We start from the raw sequence: 22486 nt of genomic DNA, 5'->3' as shown, positions 1-22486 counted from the left end.
TAGCCCTAGCCCCAGGCCTAGAACAGGTTTTATCCGGCATATAGTCGAATAAATGCTCAGTAAACACTGGTTGGTTGATGGAGTGGTTTTTCATGACTCATCTCCTGAATAGGCCTCCTCATAAGGATTCCCTGTAGCACCCAGCAGGTGGTGGCTATGTGGCAGATGACCAAGTAGACCCTTTCCAGTCTCCTGGACCTGAACCCTCGCCCCTCCCCAGGGCTCCTTGGATCTCATTTGCTCACAACTTCCTGACCTGCTCACACCCTGACGGGAACAGGGTCTGCATGGGTGACAAGCTGGTGGCCTATGAAGAATAAGCCCATAAAGCACAGTTCAGCAAGGGCACCACTCCCAGGTAGCTGTGCAGGCAGTGCTGAGGACGAGGCCAAGATCATGCGAGATTTCCCCCTTTGGTAAATGAAGCAGATAAAGTCTACCTTGCAAAGCCGTTGTAAGAATCAGGTATGAGGAACGGGATGGCGTCGCGGGAATGCCTGTACATAGTATGAGCCCAACAAATGAGGGCCATCAGGTGGTGGAGTGGGGTCAGCCCTCCCACCCGCCGTCCCGTGCAGTGACAATGTGGATGGCAGTGAAGATGGAACCCGTGATGAAGCCCAGGGCCACTCGGCAGCCTTCCCTGCTGCAGGTTCTGAGGTCACGGTTACTTCTCCAGGCCGCAAGACCTTGCCAAGACCCACTCAGGCATTTCAGGCAGCCTGTTTCCTTCCTCATCTAGCAGCATCGATGATGTTAGACACTAAACATCAGAAGAATGCATCTGTGTCATACTTTGAAACTGATTAGGACTAGGTCCAAAAATAATGTCAAAAGAATTCCCCAGTTCCCAGATCACAGCCACTGCTGTGTGCTGTTGTAATAGGACAATTAAAACGAGAGGGGGGCTGCCATCTTGCCGACAGAGTGAATTCTCCTCTTGGCAGACGGAGGGAAAATGGGGTCTCCACCACCAGTGAACTTCAAAGCAAGCCCAGCATCAGTCAACCCCAGGAAAGCCTGTAGTTTGACGCTGCCTGACTTCTCCTCTGAAAGCTTTCCTTTTCCTTTCCTCTCTTTCGCGTTTCAAAATTTCCCCTCCAGTGATTACTTCCGTTTGGGCCCTCCCTGTTATTCCACTTCCTGTTTGCCTACTTTTTGTTCTGCTGTGTTTGCTTCTCTCCTCGCCTGGTGCACTTGGCCTTCAGTGAGTTCCTCTATTTCATCTCCTGCCCACCCCACAGCCCTTCCGAGGAGGATCTGAAGTTCCTAAGCTCCTCTCCCCTCTGGGTTGTAGCTCTTCGGGCCTTTATGATACAGCCAATATGCCACCTTGCTTCAAGAAGTTTCTAGCTCCCCGTTTCCACTAAATCCATTGAGTTTAGAGGAAGCCCTGGTTCCTTCTAGTTGGCAGCTAAGGGCTTGGAGAGACTCTGGGACCAGGAAAAGGGCATGCTTAGTGCCTCCTCGCTCCCTCACGGCTCCGCAAGTGTTAACTTGCAAACGGTGCTCAGGAATACGAAGGAGAGACTGAAATACCGGGGAAAAGAAAGTGCTCCGCATGCTGCCCTCTCCTTGAGAACAGCAATGAGGCCAAGAATGCTCCTGGATAACCAAGATATCCGGCTGTGGATCACCCAGCGGCCTCAGGCCACAGGCTTGGTAGGCGGGTCCTGCCACTCCTTCTCCTGTTGTGCCCCCACCCTCACCGACCCCCAGGGCCCAACTGCTCCAACCCCTTGGCAAACACGGCACACTCGACAGAGTTGGACCTTGGCCCGCTGCTTCTCGGTTGCCAACCAGCCAAGAGAACACCTGCTTTTCATTCTCTTCGGGGGAAGTGTGAATTTCTCCCGTGGGCCTGTAACCCCTGCTCGTGCCATAACCCTTCTCCCGGTTTGCTTTCTTGACGTCTTCTAACCTAACTCCAGAAGGTGTCCAAGAGAGCCCTGGCATCTGCTCTTCACGGCCTGGGATCACCCTCGAAGTTTTTGCAGCCAGTCGGGGGAGGTCAGTGGCAGACGACGTTGCCGCTATGGTTTTGTTTTCCTTTGTCTACGTTTGGCTGGCATAAACACTTCTGAGAAATGGTCTGCAGCTAATGCCTTTTCGTTTGGTTCCCTTTAACAAGGGGTTTATAAAACGACTCTTACTATGCAGAACACATGTTCTAAGTATACAGTTACTTGACGGATTGAAACAGGCTGAGAGAGGCAGAACACGTGTTTCAAGATATTCCTGAAATGCATAATTACCCCGCGGACCAATCGGGGACATAATATACATTTTAATACACCATTCAATTGCTGTTTACCTAGGAGACAGGAACCTTTCTGGTCTCTTGGGCTAAACTACAGATTTTTAGAAACTGTCTAAACACATATTTACTTGATTCATTTTGGTCTCTGGGGCGAAGAATCCTCTTCCAAAGAAGTGGCTGCACATGCAGAACAAGAGAATTAAGTGCTCTGAGGCGATGAGAAGGCAAAGGCTTTATCGCTCATGATTCAGGGATAACAATCCTAAAGCGTAGACCGAACCCAAGAGCCCTAAAAACAATCCGTCCCAGTAATTCCACATCACTGAAACTCCCAACACCTGCAAGTTTTTTCATCGCCACCCTTTCTGATAAAAATGTGTACATTGCATCACAGTGGCTTCTTTGAGAAAGAACATTGAGATACAGCTGGAGAGCTCCACCTCTCAAACCCAACCCAAGTCCAAGAGCTCCTTATCTCTCTCCCCCCAAAACCTGCTTCTCCTCACATGTTCCCCCTCTCAACAAATGGCCCCAAATATTCCCCCCCGGCACTCCTGTCAGAGACCAAGTGTCATCTTTTACTCTTTCCTCCCTCCCTCTTCTTACATTCATCCAGTCAGAGACTATTTGGCCATGTTATTTAGCTTCTCTGTGCTGTCTGCAAACCCAGGATCATAGCAGTACAGACCTCATGAGGCTGTCACTGTTAGCTTTAAATGTCAGTGTTCAGGACGGTTCTTAGTGCAAAGTACGTGCAATGTAGGTAGGTTCTCTTTTTTCCTTCTCCCTCCATATTTAATATTTCTAGAATCTGGCCACTTCTCTCTGTCACCCCAGCCAATGCCCTCATTCAAGCTGCCATTCTCTCTCACCTGTGTTCCTAACTGGTTTTTGAGCCTTCACTCATTCTGACCCTACGCAGCCCCACTCCAATCCATTCTTCACAAGGAAGCCAGAGCTGTCTCTCACATTCAAAGCTGAGGGGGGCATTCCTAAGCCTAAAAGCCGTCCACAACTCCTCCACCATTCTTAGGATAAAGACCAACTTTTAGAGATGGCTTTCAAGGCCCCTCACGATCTGGCCCCGGCTCCCACGCTGGCCCTGAGTTCTAGAAGGTTTTGGTTACCAGAAGTCTGACTTCAGTCTAAGTAGCACAAAATTGTATGCATGAAGCATGACAAAGTCTGGTCCCCTTTCTGACAACAAGGGGACCCTCTCACCATGATGGTTTTAAGAGAACCAGGGAAACTGTGCTGTCTCCCTTCTCCATCCAAAGCTTGAGATTCCACCGTTAGTATTCTTGGCCTCATAAAACAACAGTACCTCTGAGAGGGGCAATACTTTAAGCCCCTTTCTTATCTTTGGTAGATACCTGACTTCTCATAACAGAGTACAAAAAAAGTTTGGCTCCTGGCCCAAGACAGATCTGGGCACGGGCTGACAAGGGTTGGCACCTTGTCTAAAGTGACAAACCACAGCTACCCAGGGGAAAAAGCCCTTGTGAGGGAAGTGGGCCTCTTTCCTCTGAGGAGAGAGAGAATCAGAAGGAGCCACAGAATGGTTCGCAAACTTGAGCATGTGTCAGACTTACCCAGGAGGTTTGTTAAAACACATCGTGGGTCCCATCCCAGAGATTCGGATTCAGTGGGTCTGGGGTGGAGCAGGTAGAAGGGTCACCAGGCCCATGAGAAACCGCCTGGAACCTCTGGCCAGGCTTCATCCTAAGACTGTGGCGTCTCTGTGACCAATGTCGTGGCAACCTTTTAGCTTTCTTTGCTTTGTCTGCCCTCAAGTCGGTGAGGCCTAAGGCAACTAGGTCAAGGAACGAAGACAGCAAGCTGACAGGCCAGGAGGCCAGCTTCGGCAAGGGTGTGACTGTGCGCAGGGCTCCCCAGCACCCCGATCCTCAGGAGGGATTGCTGAGACAACAGAGGCCTTCTTTCCTGGCCCCGCAGAGCAACTCATTCTGCCCTGGGCAAACCCTTAGCTTCCAAAGGTCCAGCGTCGGACCACAAGCCTCAAATTCTCTGGAGTGAATGCCTCTCTACCCCACTAACAACCACCAGCATCTGTGTCTGTGTTGATCAGCAGGGGCTGCTTGGCTGACATTGGAGTCCTGCTCTCCGTTAGGAAGACTGAAGATGCTGGGCTGAGGGCCCACATTCTGGGCCATTTTCACCAGCACATGCATGAGAGAAGGCTTCAATGGTAGGAAGGTAGGCAAGGGGGAAGCTGAGAGGGACAGAGCTCCCTAGAAGGTAAACACCTGGGGAATGTGAACAGCCTGGAAGGGGGATGCAGTTCCTCTATGGCACCTGTTTCCATGGTAATGGTCCAGAAGGGGAGCAGAGGTCTCACTGGTACCCAGCCCTTGCAGCCGGCTCCAGGCCAATGGGGAGACCCAGAAGGAAACGGTGATGATTGTGAAGACTTTCTATTGGCTGTAGCAGCGGAGAGGAGGAGTGTCCAGCTGGAGCCCCAGGGAAGCGTCAAAATGCTTCATGACTGTAGATTTTCAGGAGAAGGTGCCAGGTAAGGCCAGCTTATCTGAGCAGGGGTGACAGATGCTGGGCCAAACCCACTAGGGTTTAAGAGAAATTTAGAGGCAGAGAGAAGGTAGGGACCAAGGGGCAGGTGCCAAGGGACTGGGACCAGGGCAGGTGCAACCACTGGGACGGAATTGAGGGCCCCCTCCCTGCACAAACTGGGGCAGCTGAAACCATGGGCTCTATAAGACAGCCAGCAGTCCAGTAACCACGGGGGCCACTTCAGTTTCCAGGGAAGTCTAAGAGGTCATGATGCAAAAGTTAAGCTTGTCTGGTTCGACAGCCGATTCGTTCTTGGTGGAAGAGCTGCCTGACAAGATTTCCAAGGGGGGTCTACGTGATAGCAAAGGATGCTAGCAAAGAGTGACATCCAGGTAGTGGTGAGTTGGGTTCAAACCCCAGCTCAGCCACTCACCAGCTGTGTGACCTTGGACCAGTCACTTGAGCTCCCTGTGAATGTTTGTCATCATTTAGAGAGGAAAATAATAGTACCTAACTAATAAGGTGGTGTGAGAATCACATGAAATAAAAAATGTGGAAAGTGCTCGGCACCTTGCCCAGCACAGCGTGAGCACTGAATTAATTATTATTATTGACTAGCAATGATGTCTAGGTTATATTATTAAGTGAATAAATAAAAACACATGTATGGCATGATCCAACTTATGTAAAAAGGAGCCATTATTTTTCCCTGTGTGTGTGTGTGTGTATAAACACATAAAGAAAAGTCAGGAAGGATCAAATTGTTAACAGTGGTTAATTCTGGGGAGTGGAATTGGGGAATTAGGTGAAAGAGGGTTTCGCCATTTCACTAACAAGCATCTGGACTGTTTGGGCGTTTTGGGGGTGAGGAGGGGATGTGACGGTGAAGGCATCCTGTCTTCAGGGGCTGCGATCTGCAAACAGGGCTTTACCAAGGCTTCAGGATTGATGTATTGGTCCAAGAACCTCGTGTGTGTCCTTGGGTGGCGCTCACTGAGCTTTCTCACTAGGGGTGATACTGTTCACAAGGCACACACTGCCCGGCCACCTGATGCCTTTGCTTAGTGGTCATCTTTTCCCCACGGCCAGGGCTACCTGTCTGACAGGGCCCCAGCCAGGGCATAGCCCAGTTCGGGCTCCACACCAGTCTAGGAGCAAGCTAGGAAAACCTGAAGACTGGAGACGAATTCTTTGGTGCTCAGCATTGAGCGAGGTTCACTGCATTGACCAGAGTTTCCTGATTCTGATTGCTGAGTGATGCAGAGGCCATTTTCTCCTTCTTCCTCTTAGCATTGGGTACCCCTGTAACAGGCTGGATAATACACGCCCCTCCCCAGCCCAAAGATCAAGTTCTAATCCCTGGAACCTCTCAGTGTTACCTTACTTGGGAAAAAGGTCTTTGCAGATGTGATTAAGGATCTCAATGATCTGGATGGACCCTCAAAATGCAATTACATGTATCATTCTAAAAGAGAGGCAAAGGGAAATGTTTACCTGGGCAGAAGAGAAGGCAATCCGATTCCAGAGGCAGGGAATGCAGTGATGTGGCCACAAATCATGGAAGGCCAGAAGGCTGGCAGGCATCAGAAGTTGCAAGAGGCAAGGAAGGCATCCTCCTCTGGGAGCTCCCACAGGGAGACTCGCCCTCACACCTGGATTCCAGCCCAGTGATACTGATTTTGGACATCTGGCCTCCGGAACTGTAAGAGGATACATTTCTGTTGTTTTAAATCACCAGGTTTTTGGTAATGTGTTACAGCAGACACAAGAAATGACTACTACCACCCTCCTCCTTGGATTTGAGCTGGACGCATGGCCACATCGGTAGGGACATGTCCCAGTCCCTCTGACATCTGGGAGCAGCCACCTGATGACATTTGGCCCATGAGTAGAAGTGATGTGTGTAACTTCTGCTTCCTGAGTTTCACAATAAAGTTTCTCGCCCTCCATGTTCTCCTTCCCCTTCCCGCAGCCTGGAACGCCATCCCGGTGCCAGGTGGCATGCTGTGGCTGAGAGGAGAGGACAGCGGGAACGACCATCTCGGACACAAAAGGGGACACAGCGAACAGAGGGCTCCTGGGGCCCCAGACAACTTCATGGAGCTGTGGTGGCTTTCCCATCCTGCGGTTGCATGAGAGAGGAATGAGATTCAGTATTATTTAAGGCATGCTATGTTGGGTATCTTTGTTACAGTACCTTAACCCAGCTTACACTCCAACTAAAACATTGGGATTCTGTCTTGTTCTGATAACCTGAGCCTCTACCTGCCTATAAGCCCTCCCTACAGCCTATGTCTGGGTCCCGGCTCCTGCTGCTCTACCTCCCCAGTGTAGACGACCACCTTCCTGGATTTCCGAATATCACCAACTTTAGGATTTTTGACTGCCATACTTTGCCTGCCTTTTGGGATACCTCCACTGCTCCGAGTGCAGACTCCTTGCTGGTACTACCAAAGGTCGCCCCACACCATACCTTCCAGATGCCAAGCTCTACCTTCACTTCCCCTTCCGCTGGTTGGGTCTCCCTGGAGCCTGGAGTCCACTCCAGGAGGAAAATTTACTTCTAGGTCCTGACTCCTCCTTGTCCATCCTGTCCTGTTAGCAATTAGCTAGACCACACCTGGCTATGTGGGGGAATGGTGCCTGGCTCCTGGCAGGAAGCACAGGTAACTGCAAAGTCCTCCCTGACACCTTCCCTAGCTAACCCCAAAGCTGCCAGGAGTTTCTGCATGCGGTGTAAACCAGCCAATGACTATGCTGGGCTGTCATAATAGAGATACATTTCATTGTTTGATGACTTACCCTTATGTTTGTTTTCCTTCACACAACCTTACGGTTGATAATATATATCAGCAGATATGATGTTGGCCTGAGGATGTATACCGTTTCAGGAACACACATTTTAAATTTGGAATGTGCACAGGTCTAACTTCAGGTAAAGAATCACCTGGGCACACGGTGAGAAATGCATTTGATTAACTCTGAGCTGCAGAAGGAAACTCATCCAGTGTCCTGGATTAGGCAGCTACTGTTTATTTATGCAAAGAGTGAGAGAAAGTCATTAAAGCCCCCATTCCTGGTAATTGTCTCAGAAATTGCATTCCCTGGCCTAGCAATTAGTTTTATACAAAGCAAGAAGATATTTGGGTTAATAACCTTGAGTTTTTATGACTCAATCAATATTCTGGTTGCTGCAGGCTGCTTTCCTACTGTAAATTTTGAGTACAGTGCTTGTGGGGTGTATAAATATTTAGCTAGCCATTGAAGCATCAATTAATGAAATTTCTTCTGTTCTTTAATTTAGAAGATACCATTGGCAGTGTAGTGGTATGAGGTGTTTATTTTAGCTACTGTCAGAGATGCGGAAACTAAATTGCTGTTGCGCTTTATGGTTTATTACTGTGTCAGTTTGCATATCCATATTGCAAGCATCTCTTTTAGATTCATCTCCTTCCGATAGATCTCGAAAAACCTAGTCACTTGCTTCAGATGGTTTTGATCTGATTCTAACTTTGACACCGTGCTTCTGTTTTAACATTTGTAGAATTGTGTGTGTGTGTGTGTGTGCGCGCGCGCGCGCATGTTTTAATATCACAGATGTGGTAGGAGTCAAAACCAGGACTGATTACTAAGTCCTTTCCTTTAGAATGTGATGCCTTTAAAAACAAAAAACCTAGATAATCAGAGTCTAAAGCTATAGCTATTTGATACCAAAACAGTCAAGTAAAGTGAAGCCCACGTTCAATTGGATGTATCCTCTAAATCAAGCTTTCCCAAAATGTGTTCCTCAGAATATGTATTCCTGGGATGCTAAAAGAATTTTCTATTTTGTTTCTATTTGGAAAGTCAAGTGGGGAAAAAAAAAGGTGGTTCAATCCAGTTATTAGTATCTTCATTAGCCAAGAGACATCTTGAGGGTGAAGGACTGAACATATTCTGCCCAGTATTTTTCAGGCTGAATTATTAAGAGAGTTTCAATTCTTTAATGGTGTTTTAGAAAAGAACTTTCAACGATTGTAGCTTTTTCTAATATGTGTTTGCTTGTTACTGGCGCTTGCTTATGAAACTGAGTCAATAGAATAATCAGAGAGTTCCAAAGGTCTTAACCATAAAAGGGGCCCTGATTTTTTAGATAATCAGGAATATTGACTATGAACTGAATGTAAAATTATGTTAAGAAAATATTTTAATCTTATTAGGTGTGATAATCACACTTCCCATAAGAAAATCTCCCCCTTGGGGGCGCCTGGGTGGCTCAGTTGGTTAAGCGACTGCCTTCAGCTCAGGTCATGATCCAGGGAGTCTGCTTCTCCCTTTGACCCTCCTCCCTCTCATGCTCTCTGTCTCTCATTGTCTCTCTCGCAAATAAATAAAATCTTAAAAAAAAAAGAAAAGAAAAGAAAATCTCCCCCTTGTTTGGAGATGCACACTAAAGTATTTAAGGGTAGAATACCATGCTGTCTGGAATTTCCTTTAAAATACTTTAGCAAAAAAGGAGAGAGGGAGAAAAGTGGTCATCGACAGAACACGTAGGAGAAAATAGTAATGGTTGCCGAAGCTGGGTAATGAGTATATAAATGATCTTATAGTTTCCACTTTTACTTACATTCAACAATTTTTATAATAAAAAAAAAGTTCTGTGGTCAAATAAGTTTGAGAAATCCAAGCTTTAATAAAATAAAAATTAAGCATGCTTCTTTACCATGGGCCTTCTCAGGACCTTTATACGTTAGTGTGTGTATAAGTCTTTTGTTTATTTGCATTTTTTCCTTTTTCTGCTGATCATCTTAAAAGACTGATGTTCTGCCAAATACGCTAATATACTTTAGGAAATACTGGCCTAATCTCTACCTAACAACCAGTTTGGAATGAATTGCCCTCCCTGATCATTACTGGAGTTCATGATGATTGTGAACGCTTTTCTCCCTCCCTGTCTCTCCATCCACGTCAGTCCCAGGCAGCCGAATCCTGGGGTTGAGCCTTAAGGACATCAGATGGGCTGAGGTTTGGACCTTGGCTCAGCCACTTACTAGCTCTCTAATCTTGGGTAAGTCATTTAACCTCTTTGCCCCTCAGTTCTTCCATCTGTAAAATGGGATAATCATAGTAGCTACCTCCCAGGGTTGTCATACAGAATAAACGAGATAATGCCTATAAAGCATTTTATATAACTGCCTGGCATGTGGTAAGTCTTCAATAAATCTGAGATATTATTGCTATCATCCATTCTGTAAAGCCCAGCTTAGATCATATCCTCTTTGCGAAGCCTTCTGGGTTTCCTTCACACAGAATCAATTCCCTTTTCTTCTGTATTCCATTTCATACCTTTAATGTGTAATTCATTATAAATGCCCCAAGGAGAGGGACTGTGCCTTATTCATCTCTGAATTACGGTAGCCTTCTAACAGCCCATCAGACCCGAAGGATGAGAAATGGGCTCAGCCCAACAGATTCAGTTTCCTTTAGGTCCTTGGAAGACCCATACAAAAATACCATTTACATATTATTGCTCAGCCGCAAGAGAAGCTGAGAAAAGCAGTCTTCATTCCAGACCTCTCTAATGCTATCTATGTACCATTTAGATATCTATCTTCCATGTCTGTCTGCCTATCTATCTGTCTGTCTGTCTGTGTATCTATCTATCATCTATCATCTATCTATCTATCCATCTATCATCTATCTATCTATCATCTATCTGAGATGAAGCCAAAGGGTCAAGGCTAGTCTACAAAAAGCCCATTGCCTGCTCTCTGATGAGTAGAAAAGACTCTCACTGCCTTTAATATAGTGATTTCAAGATAAAAAAAAAAAACAACACCACAGCTTCCTGATGCTATTAACATCGTTGGGGCTTTGTCACACTAGAAAACATTTTTTTGTATTGACACACTTGAATACTACTTAGAAAAAAGCCTTCAAGGAAAAAATAACATAAGTGCCTCTGTAGCAATAGCGTCCCCACTGAGGCACAGCGAGGACACACACTGAGCATTTCGACGGGAAAACATGCAGATATTTACTTTGGCAACAGCCAGGTTTCACAGTTAGTGCTTCCCAGGTCCAAGCTATAAAGGCATACGTCTTCCAAAAGAACATGAAAGCAGCAATACGAAACCCTAGACTTAATCAACGTATACCTGTTTCTTTAGCATGAGCAAAGCTTTCTGCCAATTCATAAGCATCTTTTCATTTGATTTTCCTGATGTGATACGAGAGTGAGAAATAGAGTTAATCCAGTAGTGAGGACATGCAAGTAACAGAGACCTGATCTGAATAAGGTTTGGGCAGACAAAGCTTTACTGATATCTTTTCTTTTTCAGTTGAGGTAGAAAAAGGAGTTGATACAATCAAGGACACGCAACTCTTCAGTTCCCATGGGAATAGCTAACTAATTCATGGAGAACAACAAAAATCTACCAATGATCTAAAACCATCATATTGACTGTCAGATTTCACTTTCTCTTTTGATGAGATTTCACCCAGTTGGCAAACAAGTATACACGATGATTACTTGTCCATTTTCCCTTTGCCCCCTCTCCCTTACCACTTAGGATATTTCTTCTTATTGAAATTAATAAAAAATATTAATGGAGTATTCACCATTCAATGTAAGAAAGACAAACTATATGAGAGCACAGTCTGTCCTCGCTGAGTTTAGTTTACAATCCAGTTGGTTTTATTTGTAGTTTTTGTTCAGTTTAACCAGATAGGGGCATATTATATAACTATTGTACACCTTGGTTTTTATTTATATATCATAGAAAGGGTTCCATATTAGTATATCTATGCAGGAATATGGAATATTCCTATAATGGGAATATGCAATAGTCACAGACAGGAATATGGAATTCAAAAGAATTGAACTACCTCATTCTTTTTTAAACAGCTACATACTGTTCCATTGTATGAAAATACCACAATTTACTTCACCAGTCCTTAAACGATGCACATTAAATCTTTTGCTATTACAAATAATGCTGCAATGAATAAATGTAGGTTTTCTATTTCCTGTCTAGGTAAATATATCTGTAGGATAAATACCTAAAAGTTGACCTGCTAGGTTGAATTGTAGAGAGCAGGTGCTCATGTGATTTTGTACCTATTATAATCAAATAGCTATTGTCAAACTGTCTTCCATGAAAGAAGACAATTTAAATACTCCATAAACACTTAACATATTTATTCTCATATATTTGGTACTTTACTGTTGAGTGCCTTCATCAAGAGAGGAAATTACCAAATTTTGTGAATTTTGCCAGTTGGAAAGATTAAAAAATGTCACCTAATTTTTAATTTGCATTTATTTTATTATGAATGAGGGTGAGTACTTTTCATATGTGAAGCAGATACTTAGGTCTATTTCTGGATCCTCTCTTCTGTTTCATTGATCTGTCTGTTACTGTCTTTTTCAGAATTAGGGAGGATGATTCTCAATTGAAAAGGAAGGTAGAAGAACAACGGATCTCTACCACAGACTAGCTAGTTTGAATGAATCCCTTTCTCTCTTTGATCTTAGCTTCTCCAGCAGGAGTGTTGGATCTGATGAGTTCATTTACTCAAAGTATGTTTTGTTGAGTGTTGGGCTCTGCTCTGGGGATGCAAAGGAGAGCCAAAGCAGATGCTGTCTCTGCTTTCATGGAGTTTACAGTCGGTGTGGGGAGGGGGAAGACACTAGTCAAACCCTGACACAGATCGTTGAGAGTCCCTAGCAAGGGAAACAGGAGAAGTGGGGGAGGAGGGAGTATGGAGAGGGCCATAGAGATTTCCTTTGGAAGGAAGTGAAGGAAGTGAAACAGATCTGCTGGGAAAAGAGTTAGCCAGGTGAAGGGGGGGAGGTGTGGAAAAGGAGAGGTTTCCAGATAAACTTTCTGGCACGTGAGGACTTGGCATGAATAGAAAACTCTCTACTGTGGCTGGAGATAGAAAAATGACAGGAAAGTGGTAGGAGATGAGAGAGGCTACAGAAGTAGATAGGAATAAATCCATGTAGAGTCTTGAATAAATATTTTGGTCTTTATCCTAAATATTTGTCTTATCTGGGACCTCTAGGAAGTTAATTCTGAATTAAAGACTAAAGTAGTGCGTTCATTTAGCACATAGAATTTCTCCAGAAAGCTTATAAGGAAAACCATATTTCAGAGCCATTCTTATCAGGGAGAAAGGAGGGAGTGATTTATCTGCCTGGTATTGTCCCATCTTCCACTGCCCATTGTTCATGTTTCACTCTACAGAAAGCTAATTCCCCTGTGCTTCCAGAGTGTATCACCCAGGCCTTCAGTGGTCATGCCCAAGGTGTGGCATTTCATCCAAACCTGGAGGTTGAGGCATATGTGGAACACAAGCCAAGAGAAATAAAAGGATGCAGTCAAGGGAATCTGAGAAGCACACAGAGTTTTTGTCCTATATACCATTAAAAGAATCCATGCAAGAGAGTGCCATAGTCTGGCAACATTGAGGAGAACAGCTTAGCGAGCATTAAGAATGGATGTATGGAAAACAGCTGGGAAGCTATTGCAGTGGTCCAGGAGAGAACAGATGGTGTCCAGGGTTGGGGTGGTGGATGTGGAAGTGGAAAGAAGCAAAGGGATATGAGAGATTTTAGGAGGTACAAACACCAGGCCTAAGGGAATGGTTAGATTGGAAAAATAGGGAAAGTTACCAAGGATGTCAGGTTTATGACTTGAGCAACTGGTAGATGGTGGCATCATTTGCTAAGATAAGAATCTGAGGTAGAGAATCAAGTTTGGGAGGAAAGATCATGACTTGGGGTTTGGACTTGTGGCTATGAGAAGTTCAACTGGAGATTCTGAGTAGGCAAATGAATGTATGCGTGTATAGAGTAAGAAGTGAAGCTTAAAACACTGAAACATTTAATGGCTCTCTGGAGAAGGATGGTAATGGAAAGAAGATAAAGAGTGGGGAAGAGGTAGGAGGAAAACAAGAAGAACCCAGGGAAGAGGGTTTCAGGAGGGAACCGTCCCAGAGAGGCCAGGGAAGGTGAGGACTGAGTCCTTTGCTTTAGCAACATGGTGGCCATTGCCATTTTAGCCAAAGTGATGGGGCTGAGGAGTGAGGGAAAATTATGAAAAGGAAGAGTAGTATAAACAACCTATTCAAGAAGTTTCACTGGGAAGGGGAGAAGGAAAAAATAATAGCAGGAAGGGGCTGTGGGTTGAAGTTGTTTTTGTTTTATCTTAAGAGGGACTTGAGTATGTTTAAGCATAAATAGGAAGGACTCGGTGTCAGGGAAGGGTGGAGTATGCAGGGGAGAGGAGACATATTAGAGTGTCCGGCTCTTGAGAGAACAGGAGGGGCTGGGATCCAGAACACAGGGACTGACCTCAGGGTAAGAAGCATCAGCCAGGATGGGAGGAAAGGAAGGGGGATGACGCCAGGGAAGGAGCGGCTGTAGCAGGAAATTGAGGGTCTTGTTCGATGGCTTCCATTTTTGAAAAGTAGGAGGCAGGTTACATGCAGAAATGTGTGGTGGGGGTTGGAAAGGTAGGAAGGAGAGTGGAGAGGGTTTGAAATAGAAGAAACTGCCAACTTAGTGATCTTGAGAGCGCTTCCCTCATGGGCAGCATGGAGAAACAATGACTGGGCGGAGGGAAGAGGGGAGATGCCAAGAGAAGAAGGAAGGGGGTCCCAGCCAACCCCCTACCTTGCCTCCCTACTTACCCTTCAGCCAGTCTTAGCTCTGGTCTTCCAGCTCATAGACAAGGAAGCAAACAAGGTGGGTCTTGATACAGCAACTCAGAGTCCCTGGCTTCTGGATAACTAAGAGGGTGTCATTTTTGTGATTCACACATAATAGCTTAACACAACAATCAATCAATTTTTGAAAATTCTCTTTTGAAAATTCTCCTTTTATTGTGGCATCATGGTGACACTTCCAAATGTTGACCCTGGAAAATAAAATATTGTGAGCATCCACTAAGATTTTAACACAGAAGTCTGTTAAAAGTCTTTTGTTCCTTGGGCTTTTCTTTTCGGCTAGAACAGGACCTAACTGTTTAACTTGTGGTTAAGGATTATTTGTGCGGGGCACCTTGGTAGGTGAAATGTAGTGGATTTGGCGTTTTGCCTGTGGAACACTGGGCAGGAGCTCCAGTTACAAATTGCAGCTGTATAAAATAACAGGAAACGTGGGGCTTTGAAAGATTCCACTGGAAAGATTAATTATTTGGGAAAGAGTTATGCCACAGCTTCGTGTGTTTTTGGAGAAAAGGTGGCCCACGCCATTTTTAATAGTGCAAAAGAAAATTCTGCTACTAGGACTAAAGAGGGGAAGGGAGGAGCTCTTGTTTCCTGGAAGGGCTCACATTTAGTTTAAAAACCATCTTTATTCTCTTTGTTAGGAGACAAGGAGCTAGAAATGAAAGCCACGTGGAATCCCAGAAAGATCTGAGGCTTATAAAAGAAAAGATCCGGATTTCCTAATTCTCTGAGATGACCTCCTTGTTTGTTTGTTTGTTTGTTTTAACTTTTCTCCCTACCATCCCCCATCGTGTCCCTTAACATCTAATGATTTCCTATATATCAATCCACCATGGACATTCATGCACCTGTAGGCATAAGAATGTTATTCAAACAAACCCACAACTTCTGTGTGGACATTGACTTTGGATTTAGTGACTCTGTGATGTCCAGAAGAATAAACCAGCATTTACTATACAGCTGGGACGACCCCAATGATCAGACAACACTCAATAGACTTGAGCACAGTTTTCTGAGAACAACGTGTTTCTACACGTTTGAAGTAAAATAATGCAGCCTCCCCAGCGTGCTCTGATGGTGAACTGCCAAGAAATTGTAGGGAGTTGGTATTTTGGTGGAGGGGAAAGGCATTTTCTTGAGTTCCAGAGACATCTGTCTATAAATGTATACAGAAAAGGGATGTATGTTTCCAGGTAGGCTCATCACTTTGTTTCATCTTGAACATCACTCATCTGAAATCAGCCCTGGAGAGATGTATTTGGCAAGAAGGTTTACCTGAGCCATGGAAGGAACAAAGGTTCTCCCTCCATGCTACGACTCTCACAGTTGAGCCTGACCACCGAGCATGAGAAATGCTTGTTATTGGACTTGCTCGGGGAGTGGGATGTTCAGGCTAACCCACTGATAGAGAGCGACCATTTGAAGACTTCTTGTGCAGTAATGTACACATCACACCCAATTGTGGTGCTGTGAAACCCAGACTTTCCCAGAGGAGCAGGACGTCAAGACTTTGGAATCTTTCAGCGCCTTGGGGCATCACCAGGAGCAACAGTTAATCTCATGGAGGCTAGATGGGTAGTAAACTGGATATTTCCAGTGAATAGAAGGTCAGGAAAAAAAGCTTTTACTGTAGTTTTGTTAAATTTCTAATTGAATTTTTAAGTCAGAGAAGTGCGGTGGTGGAGAGATTACGATGGCAGCACTTCCTGAAATCTAATAGCGTAGTCTCTTGGCTGTCCCAGAGGTGAAGGGGGAGGAAGAGGCTGAACCCCGTCTGCTCTGTGCCTGGGGACCCCCTCCCTCTTCCCCACTATCCCCCTTGGTACCCTTCCACTCTGGTACTGAGGCTCTCTCATCCTCTTCCATAATATGCTGCTTGTGTCCTTTGTGCGGAGGCTGACACAGTCCCTGCCCTCAGGGGACATTTATTTGAGCCGGAGAGACCGAAGCACTTGTCGATCCAGGTTGTCCATCCAGGGAGGTGGAGGTTTTCCTGGCTGGGGACTGGAAGGAAAGAATCTAGAGGGGCAGAGACCAGAAGCAGCACTGTCAAATACCCAGGATGGTATGCTGCTGAACCAAGCTAGGCCTGTGGGCTCAAGTCTGGAAACGACTTTGTTTTGATCACACCTGCTGTGTTGGTCCCCCACCTCTAGACGATCTCAGAAGGCACAACCCCCTGGTTTTCCAGCCTTGCTCAGGTCTTGCTCTAGAGTCTCCTACTAGCCCAGCCTCCATCAAGCCCTTACTTTCACACTTACTTTAAAGCTTCTCTCCATCCCCCAGGCCTGGAAATCCTAAATGTCTCATGTCTTTCTACCTATTCTTTTGTTCCTCCAGCCTCTGGCTCCTCCAGGACAGGGTATGGGGAGCAAAGACAGGTAAAGGGCAGAAACTGCCCATCTGACTAGGGCTATTATAAATAGACATTGTGAAGCGCCATGGGTGACCCCTCTCCCCCCACACCCGCATGGCATAACATGTGAGACAATGCAAGGATGCTTCTCTTGGCATCTTGGGGGGAGGTGGGATTGGGTGGCAGGCAGATCCCAAAAGATGGAAACCCAGAATGTATTTCCCGTGGACAGGTGTTTGGTTCTCTTAGCCTGGATTAACTGGAAGGAAAGCGTTTAAATGTGAGGAGAGCTCAATGCAAATCTGGAAAGTGAAATTGGAATTCTGTAGCCTAATAGTTGTGTGTTTTCAAAAATGAACATTTCAGGGGCTGCTGGGAGGGCTCAGTTGCTTGAGCTTCTGACTCCTGATTTCAGCTCAGGTCATGATCTCAGGGTCGTGAGATGGTACCCCGGCTTGGGGTCCATTTTGCGAGTGGAGTCTGCTTAAGATTCTCTCTCTCCTCCTGCTTCCCCTCCCCGCCCACTGCTGGCACGTGCACACATGTGCTCGCTCTCTCTCTCTCAAAAAAAAAAAAAAGAACATTTCAGATTTTCGGTTCTTATTAAAGAACATGCTCATGTAGAAAATTTATATGATACTGCAAAGTATAAAGAAAAAAGTAAATCCTGTTATCCAGAGAGACTAATGGGATTTGTTTGTTTATTTTTTTAAAGGTGACAAAGGGAAATTGCATGTTGATTTGTTCCTTGCAGGCTGTCCTACTGGGGCTGAGGTTACAGACATTTTTCAATCCTCGGGAAGTAAGCAAGAGAACAGGGAAGATTAGAACTCATGTTGCATAACAGGGAGAATGCCCTACAAAACCTGAATCTAGAGCTGTTCTTAGACAAATTATTCCTTTTTCTCAATCTTCAGTTAAAAGTCGGTCTTTTCTCTCTTAATTCTGTACTAAAAGTGATTCGCAGGTTTGAAAAAAACAAATCCTCCATTGTAGTGAGGGCTCAATAAATGCTCTGAGTTTAAATGGAATGAAATAGATGGACAGTGGGGCCAGGGACCGGTGTGTTAGATTTTAGGACACTTGGTCTGACTGAAGAATGAAGGCAAACACATGGGTGGGTCACCCAGATCTGGCTCTGCCCTCCTTCCTAGTTGTGTCACCTTGGGCAAAGATCCCTCATGTGCCCAGACGGAAGTTGGCGCCAAATATAAGGCAGCCCTAAACTTTCCAAAGGGGAAATCCTCCCATAATATTTTGGTCAACCTGAACACAGAAAACATTTAGTGACATAGATAAAACTATGATATGCTTATTCAATGTGTGAATTTAGTACATACATATTTAATATCATTAACACAGTTAATTTATACAAAATAGTAACTTGAAAGTACTGTTTGTTTCCACTCTCCTATTGCATGAAACAAATCAATTCCAACTCTTCACCCACCTCTTGATCATCAGTGTTCTCATTGTCAAGAGCCCTTTATGAGGCATTCTAACTTGTCTGGATTGCCGGAGATTCTCCTGGACCCGGTATGGGATGCGGTCACTGGAAATTTTAGCCCAAACTACAAAGTGCCCATTCGCATAGCATTAGCTCATGTTTGCTCTGGTCTCTCCAACATAACTACTCACTGTTCTGCTTTTTAAAGTGATCATAAAAGGCTTGTTTATGACGACTTTCAGCATCGCAAATGTGAAGTCACATTCCCAGGAATAACTAACAAATCTGTGTTACATTTCCTCACTTCTTTTTGTATCAAAAGCTTCCATAGCTTCCAAAACTGGCATGAATTAAGGATATTTTAAGCTAATGTCTTCCTCAAACTGTAACATGGTTGTTAAATATAAAGCAATTTAGAAAGCATTGGCGTAACATGTGAGACAATGCAAGGATGCTATGATATTGTGATTTATATTAAGAAATATATATATTTGGTCTTTGTCCCCATTTCTGGTACAGAGCTCCTAAAACCTTGGAATTTCCTAAGTGATAAGAGCCATAAAGGAGAAATGGATGTCTTTTGCTATTCCTATAAAAAGACCCTTCAACCATACCTGAGTTTACATGAATGAGGTGATTTTTGGAAAGTCCCAAGATGACCTTAGGATGGGGGCTGGTTGCCGGGGGTCCAGCCGGTCCCACCCCTCTCCCCACCACCCGCCTGACCTCTGGGGAGGGGAGAGGACCTGGACGTTGAATTGATTGCCAATTGCCAATGATTTAATCAATCATGCTTGTATAATGAAGCCTCCATAAAAACCCAAAAAGGACATGGTTCAACAATCTTCCGAGTTGGTGAACATGTGGAGGGGCCCTGAGAGAGGTGTATCCAGAGAGGTGGTGGACGATCTGCACCCCTTCCCACGTAACTTGCCCTATGCATCTCTTCCATCTCACTGCTCCTGAGTTACATCCTTTTATAATGAACTGGTAGTGTAGTAAGCAAAGTGTTTTCCTGAGTTTTGTGAGCCATTCTAACAAATCAATTAAGAGGGGGTTTGTGGGAACCTCTGATTTATAGCCAGTTGGTCAGAAGCCCAGGTGACAAGCTGGACTTGTGATTGGTGTCTGCATTGAGATGAGGAGGAAGGGGGACAGTCTCATGGGACTGAGCCCTTACCCGGTGGGATCTACCTGCAGGTAGAGAGTGTCAGAATGGAGTTAAATTGTAGGACACCCAGCTGGTGTCACAATGGCTTGATGTGCGGAAAATCCACACCCTGGTGACCAGAAATGTCAGAAGTATTGAGTGAGAGTAGTAAAGGGGGCACATAGGAGTGTGTGATTCCTTTATACCCAGAGATAAAGTACTTTCCTCTTTTCTGAACGGTAATTTCTGGAAAAATACCTGGTCTTACATATAGTGGTTAACATCTTTGGACTTCACTTGCCTGGGTATAAAGTATGGATAATATGAAATGTGGATAATAATTGTAATTAACTGTGGACTCCTTGGGGGGCAGGAATCATCCAGTTTATTCATCTTTGTCCTCTATGCCTAGCACAGTGACTGATTCATAGCAAGGACTTAATAAATATTTGTCTGACAAGTGAATAAATCCAAAAACATTCCTCTATTTCCAAGGCATGCATCCGCTTCTGTCTGCAGACTCTCTTGACACCAGGCTCTTCTTACAGGTTCTCGGGTAGGAAGTAGAGAACTTGGCGCAAATCGAGTAATTAGTTAGGCTAATGCCCCACACACTTGATACATAATACTCCACACACATTGATTTCAAATCCTACTAAATTTGAATGTATTCAGACAAGATGCTGGGTTTTTTGTTGCTGTTGTTTTTAAATTAAGTAAGCTCTACGCCCAACATGGGGCTTGAACTCCCAACCCTGAGATCAAGAGTCACATGCTCTCCCGACTGAGCCGGCCAGGCACCCAGCAAGTGCTGATTTTAGATGCTACTACCTCCATTCGCTTCGGGCACAGCCCCAAGACTTCTGGCTCTGGGACCTGTACTATGTGGAGTCCCAGCTGAGGCAAGGCAAAGGTTTGCTCTGGGAGACCAGTCTGGGCTTGGAGTGGGGGTGGGAAGCGCTGGGGCTGGGCACCACAGCAGAGCGGGGAAGGGACCCAGGTGTTACTAAGACGATATCTGAGACTAGGGACTCAGCGAATCCACTGTGCCTGCCAAGTTCAAAAGTAGAAAACACCACTTCTTGGGCTAGTTGATCCAAATACAAAGCAGAATGTAAAATGTTATTCCTAGCAGAAGTCCTCCTGGACTCTGGGGTCAAGCAGATCCGGGTTCAAATCCCATTTCTGCTACTTTAGCAGTGATGAAGCCTTTGATAGGTTATAGCGGGTGCTCTGAGCCTTGGTATGGAAATCTCCAGGATGGTCCTAACATCTGGGTCAGAGCGCTGCTGTGGGGATCAAATGAAAGAGTAAAATGTAAAATGCCTGGAACAGTGCAGGCTCTGTAGCAGGTCCTCACCGGGAAATTGTTCAGTTCTGTTGCTCTTATCTTCCTGCACAGACGTGGGTACCAGTAGATAGAGAGGTGTTAGCCATCATTGATCTCAGGAGAGTCCCCAAGGGTCGGGATTGTGCATCCTTCTCCTCTCCCACCAGACTGTCCTTGGGGCACACAAAGAGGAGAGGGGCAGGGAGATCCTAGAGTTGGGACTTTGGAAGGAGACTGGACAATGCCAAGACCAAGGGGACAACGAGACACAAAAGCACTGGTGGAAGAAGCTGTTTTATGTTCCTTGGTTTGCGGTGGGCTTTTTGTCCTTCCCAAGAGGAGGGCCAGGCAGTGATGATCCTGCCGAGGAGGAGTGAGGAGTGAAGGCTTCCTGGTGGAGGCAGCAGGCAAGAGGGAGGGGCGTGAAAGGGGATGCGGAGACCAGGAACAGGTTTAGGCTGGGAAGCCTGAGCTGTGTGCTCAGCAGAGTCAGGAGAACAGGCCAAGTCACGGGAGGAGGAATGGAACAGGGACAGAGCTAATGTGGCCACTGGTAATCGGCGCTGGGGCCGCTGTGTCTGGGCCACCTCGTATAATAATTAGAGCTAGCGTTTATAGAGCGCTTACCGTGGCTATATATCAACTCATTTAATCTTTATTACGACGCTACAAGGCGGTCACTGTTACTGCCTTCACTGAGGCTCAGAGAAGGCGTGGTTGCGGGTTCCAAGAGGTGAGGCAGTAATCCTTACCTCCCGGTGTTACACCCCTGAGGACTTCCCTCCTGCACTGAATGCAGCCTTCCCCGTCCCCGATACTTGCCTGTGACCCTGCCTTTGGAGGACACAATTCTGCAGCTCCGCCTTGGCACCCCTTTGCACAGAGGGGGTGGCATTTGCCTCTCTGATATAGGTAAGAGATATTGAGACAGTCCCACCTCACCCCAAGGTCCTGACCCGGCTAGGCCTGCCCCTTCCTGCCTGTCCCTGAGGGCTGGGAAAGGACAGGTGGGATTCTGGTAGTGAAGGAGGGAGGAGAGGAGATTGCCCCAACCCCAAATATGTAACTGTTCCTTCTGTCAGGGAATCAAAAAGCCTGAAGGAGACAATAAATATTTTGTTCTATAAATATGGTAGGTAAGAAATTTAAAGAGCAAATACCAGTAGGAGAAAGAAGTAGGCACCAACTTGAACTCACACAAAGTCGAAATTATTTGGAGAGCTGAGCTCCGAGCAGGGAGGGCCCAGAGACTGAGGCTGAGATTGGAGATGAGGGATGAAAAGACCCACAGGAGGAAAAGGCAGGCAGAAAGGGAGGGCTTGGCTTGATCAAAATGAACAATAATTCCTCCCACTAGTCCTGTCTGGAAGAGCTCTTGAGGTCCAACTTCCAAAACCTCCAGCTCTCAGCCAGGACAATGCTGGGTAAGATGCTGAACTGAGATGGGGGAGGAGGGTGAAAGCAGTTGGATTCATTCCCCGGATGCTGATTTGCCAGAAAAGGAAGTGGGGGTGTCAGGGACATTATTTCCACTTCCTGGATACACATTCAAACATGGAACAACTGAGTCCTAACAGGACAAGGCAATAAAAGAGGCGACCACCCCAGGTGGTACCACACCCAACATATTCCAGAACTGAGTAGGAACTCGTAGCAGTATTTTTAAGGCTTCCAGAGAGCAACACCTAGTTGCCACC

The 22486-nt window shown here is 45.6% G+C and overlaps 1 long non-coding RNA gene across 1 annotated transcript; it reads left to right on the top strand.

The window, feature by feature from the left end:
* Positions 1-8259: 8259 nt before the first annotated feature.
* Positions 8260-15817, top strand: LOC118007456. The gene is made up of 3 exons (XR_004678419.1): positions 8260-8345; positions 11428-11430; positions 15804-15817. It is a non-coding gene; the product is annotated as an uncharacterized LOC118007456 (long non-coding RNA).
* Positions 15818-22486: the final 6669 nt, after the last annotated feature.

The sequence above is a fragment of the Mirounga leonina genome, unplaced genomic scaffold, assembly GCF_011800145.1.
Source record: "Mirounga leonina isolate KUSES-001 unplaced genomic scaffold, KU_Mleo_1.0 Mir_125, whole genome shotgun sequence".
Taxonomy (NCBI): Eukaryota; Metazoa; Chordata; class Mammalia; order Carnivora; family Phocidae; genus Mirounga; species Mirounga leonina.
Note: the sequence above shows the minus strand (reverse complement) of the source record. Positions and strands in the feature narration are given on the sequence as shown.